Source organism: Tenrec ecaudatus, chromosome 11 (genome assembly GCF_050624435.1).
Source record: "Tenrec ecaudatus isolate mTenEca1 chromosome 11, mTenEca1.hap1, whole genome shotgun sequence".
NCBI classification, from domain to species: Eukaryota; Metazoa; Chordata; class Mammalia; order Afrosoricida; family Tenrecidae; genus Tenrec; species Tenrec ecaudatus.
In genome coordinates, this window is record NC_134540.1 from 7,891,995 (window position 1) to 7,897,158 (window position 5,164).

Sequence of the window (5,164 nt, forward strand, 5' to 3'; positions counted from 1 at the left end):
CTTTGATATGATTCCAACTCTGAGCAACCGGACAGGGCGGAGTAGAACTAACTGCTGTTCCGCTGGGAGTTTGAGACAGTGAATCTTCAAAGGAGCAGACTGCCTCGTCTTGTCTTTCTCCCGTAGCCACCACAGTACGCCTCAGATGTGCTCCCTGATGGAAGGGAGCACAACACTCCCCTCGGCCATCTTGCTTTTCTTTCCTCATGGTGACAGGTGTGTTCAAGTTGGTGGCCTCATTTACAGCTTTGGTTGTGATTACGCCCACTACTTCACAGTGTGTTCTGAGCAGGGTGGGCCAGATGCGCTCCCATTGCTGTGATCAACACAGGACCTTAGACAACAAGATGAAGTCATCTCCCTAAGGGCGCCTGGGTGTGTGAAGTAGTTATGAAGGCCCGGCGTATTCCACCTGAAGAACTATGAATTCAAATCCTTTGAACACATTGCAATGGGATTGTTGGTCCTTCTGTTAAGTTTTAAGAGTTCTCTATGAATTCTGGATATTTTCTGATATATATGATTTCCTAAACTCCCCCCCCATCCAATCGATTGGTTATCTTTTGACTTTCCTGATAAGTCCCTTGATGGACAAATCTTGGTTTGAGGAAGTCCCATATACGTATTTTGCCTTTTGCTTCTGGTATCATACCTAAGAACCCGTTATTTAAAAACCAGGTTCAAAGTAATGACCCTGTGTTTTTGTATGCGAGTTTTACATTTTTAATTCTCATTTACATTCTTGGTCCATTTTGAATTCATGTTTGTACCCGGTGCGAGATACGGGATTGGGTCCATTCCTTTGCAGATGGAAATCCATTTGTCCCAGCACCATTTCTTAAAAAAAATTATTCTTCCCCATTGGATGGGGGTTGCACCTCTGCTGAAAACCAATTGGCCACAGATTCATGGGTTTTATTTCCAGACTTTCAATTCTATTCTTCTGGTCTAAGTGTCAGTGATTACACTTCACCAGACTGTTTTGATAACTGTAGCTTTATAATTTATTTTGAGACAGGGGAAAAAAACCCATGTTTTCTCTACTCACATAATTTTTTATTCTTTGACATATGTGACACTGTCTTCTTTAAAAAAATGCCTTACTTCAAATAACTATTTACACTTCTGAACAGACCATCTGGAGTACACTGGGTATAATCAGGAGGCAGGATGCTCAGGGCAGGCCTCTGAAGTTCCAGCTCCCTCCCTCTGCTTCTCATCACCTCGCCCCCAGAATACTGCTCTTACATCTAGTACTCTTCTTTCCAGGACTGTTTATAGAGATTAAGATGGAGCTTGGTAAATCTCACCTCCAATTGAAGCTCCGTGAGCCTCCGGTCTGTCCACTCCCCTGCCCTTGTATGAGACTGCAAAGAGCCTTCCCCGGAAAGAGAGGAGGTAGCTGCGGGCTCTAAGGAAATCTCCACGGTGAAGTCGCCATAGCAGAGGGCCAGCTCAATGAGCCGTTAACAAATGCCAAGTCCATGGTTCTCCAGCCTGGAGAGATTTTGAGAGCAGGAAATGAAGCCAGTGCTTGTGGTAGGCCAAGACCACCGATGGGATTATCAGTCGCCCAATCAAGCAGGAATAACCAGCTTCACCGGACGGAAGGAGAAGTTAGAAGTCCCTTGGTAATGGAGATGTTTTATGGGGGGGGCGGGATTCTGCTTCATTCAACGTTGCTAAAAGGAGCCCCCAGCATGCGCATAACTGAAGTTCCATAGAATACCCGAGGAAGAAATCCAAGATGGCAGAGGGGGTCATGGGCTTCCTCTCAGAATAAAAGCTCCAGGACCAATCTGTGGCACACCGAGGTGGGTGAAAGGTGGCCACACACCTTTGCCCTTGGTGACTAGTTGATGTTGTTGTTAGGTACCCTGGAGTCTGTTCCGTCCCATAGCGACTCTTGCACAACAAAACGAAAAGCCGCCCAGTCGCGCACCATCCTCACCGCTGTCCCTATGCCTGAGTCCTCATCTTCCTCTCCCAGAGCAGCTGGTGGGTTTGAACCACCAGCCTTGAGGTTAGCGGCCCAATGAGAAGCACTGTACTGCCAGGGCTCCTGACCCAATGAAGCAGAGAAAACAAAAGCAACGTGATGCCGTTCGAGTGGCCATGCAGCCTTCTGTCGCATGAGCACAAGTCGTCTTTGTCACGAGCTTTGTCCACAGAGGGACTCGAGGAAGAAGGTCACACCAGTTCTCACAACTGTTTCCATTTCCACCGCACCATTAAAATACAAGTCCAAGAACGTCATTCTAGGGACACCTCTAAACCAGGATACTGTGCATCTTACATTAACTTCCATGTTTAATGGGACATCGGCACCTGCAGCCTCCCCGAAGGACCTGGTGCTCGGCGTCACAACAGTGAGCACTTTGTTCTTCGTTCATCCAAGGACTCCACCAACAGTCAAGCACTATGTCTGTGTCTGGACCCAAACCCACGTCATCCATCCAGACTCAACCGTCCTCTCCTCTCCTCTCCCTGGGATTGCCTCTGTGGAGGGGTTTCACCCCTCGGAGAGAGCTGACCATCTGGGCTATTGTGATGCTCTTGGTAAACAGCTCACAGAGCATCCATTGTTGGGTGCCTGGCTGAGGCCATCTCTCTCGGTGACCATGCCCCCACCCCCAGCCTTTCAAGGCACATCTGCGCTTCACAGGGAGTCGCATTTCCATCTAGCCATGCTATAGGCACACCGAAGGAGCCCTGGTGGCGTGGTGGTTGCGTGCTGCGCTGCTCACCGCACGGTGGGCAGTTTCATACCCCCAGCCTCTCCTTGGCAGAAATACAGGGCTTTCTACTCCTGTAAAGACTTACAGTCTCAGAATCCCACAGGGGCCATTCTACCCTGGTCCATAGGGTCACTCTGAGTCGACATCAACTTGGCAGTGAGGGTGAGGATGGGCACACCCATGGGGACTGAGCACAGACCCAGGAGGTCGTGAGCAATGGATCGGGCAGCACCATGAGCAATGGACCGGGCAGCACCAGGTCTCCAAATGAGGTTCAGAAACATGTCAGCTGTCTATCCTTCACTGTTCCTTCGAGTTTCTAGGGATCCACCCAAACACTCCACTCTGTCCACCATTTTTTTTCCCACCCCAGTGTTCAAGGGCTTGTCCGGAGCGAGACTGTCGCATATGTCTTGGGAGAACATAGGGCCCTTAAGGTGTCTGCTCTACTGGGCTTTGTCCAATTGCCCTAGGCAGGGGACAATGAATAGAGGCCACCCCAGGCTTACAATGGGGTTCTGCTCCAAGGACTCCCTCAGAAGTTTGTTTTGACATAAGTCAAATACCTCATTGATTTATTCTTCATTTTCATCCTTACTACTTTTTATTAGCTGTATCATTATAAATCCTATATTTACCTGTTTGGGGGCTTGTAAACATTGTATGTAAACCTACAGATATATTTTTACAGTAATACATACTGTATATACTTGTGTATAAGCCGAGTTTTTCAGTACATTTTTAATGCAGTTTTTGTGGTAAAATTAAGTGGAAGAATTACATCTTCTTCCAAGTCTCAGGAACATTCATTTCCTGGGAGGAAGTTACAGGAACATGCACGGAGAGAATATGGGAAATGTTGCTGAGTTGTCCATACCCTTCAAACAGTTGAGGAGGAAAATAGGAAAACAATCAGCCTTTGGGTCCATGTTCTGAAGCTGCTAAAGCCCTTGTTTCAGTTGAGAACAAATTCCAGATAATCCTTTCACTGCAAAACAAACGTTTCCCTGTCCTCTTCTTCATTCTTTCTTTCTTCATCAGCATCCCTTTGGTCTTCAAAACCCACCCCGTCCCCTTCTCTGCGATCTACGAACCCTCCCACATGGGCAATATTGTTATTCAACCTTCTTGCCATATGGAGGGTTTCCCCACCAGCCTCCTCTTTCCTATTTTCCTCCTCAACTGTTTGAAGGGTATGGACAACCAGCAACGTTTCCCATATTCTCTCAGTGCATTTTCCTGTAACTTCCTCCCAGGAAGCTGCAATGTTCCCAAGACACAGAAGAAGATGTAATTCTTCCAGAAGTTGCATAATGACCCAGAGCCCCCTCTGCCACACCTGTTGTCTGAGCAAACCTAGTTCACAGTAGAGAGCCTTGATGGTGGGGACTACACCTTGACCCAGAGGCTGAATCAGACCTGTCGTGCTGGGAGGCGCACCCACCACATCAAACCTTGATTTAGCCTACGGATCAAGGTGCACTGCCACCTTCGGTGGGTTTGTTTGTTGTTGCTGCCCTTGTGTGTGTGTTTGAGTTATTTGTAACTGACTCACTGCTATTGAGTCAATTCTGACTCTTAGTGCCCCTGTAAGGCAGGATAGACTGGGATGTCAGAGACTAATGGTGCATGGGTGTAGAAAGCTCCATCTTTTCCCAAGGAGCAGCTGGTGGTTTTGAACTGCTGACCTTTCACTTAGCAACCCAACTCATAACCATCAGGGTTCCTATTTGTAAACGGTTCTTCTATGTTCTAATAACATGAGGTGATTAAATGGCCAGGGGAGTGGTCAGCAATTGCTCTAAACACCAACGAAGGTGTAAGAGGGCAGCGTATGAGTAGAATTGGACTATTGGCAACGTTTTCACGTGTGACCAGTGTCAGCAATGTCAGGGGACCACTTGGGTAGAAATTGCTACAGGAACCCCAACTGTGGTGTCGTCCTTCACAGGAAGCACAAGTAAACATTATTTCAAAAGATATGTGAAAGTACAAGAAGGAGAAACGAAGTTTTATAGAGAGGGGGGAGAGAAGGGGTTGGAAAGTATCCTAGCATTCATATTGATGCTTAAGGATTCAGTAAAGGAGTCTATGAATGCCAAAGTGGGGCGGAATGGGGGCACAATTTTATTTCAGTTATTTGAAAGGAAAAAGTAAGAAAACTCGCTGCCACCGAGTCGAATTCCAGGCTTTTGTGGCCCCTGTGAGTTTTCCAGGCTGTAACTCTTCAGGAGAGTAGAAAGTCTGGCCCTTCCCCTTCGGAGTGGCTGGTGGTTTCAAGGTTAATATATGCAATGCCCGCTTTGTGGTTTTCCAATTCACAGAATGCAAGGTGGAAGAAAAGCCGTGACTTCGCCCCCAGGGCAGGGAGCCCTGGTGGCACAGTGGGTTAGGTGTTGGACTGCCAGGTGACAGGGCAGCAGTTC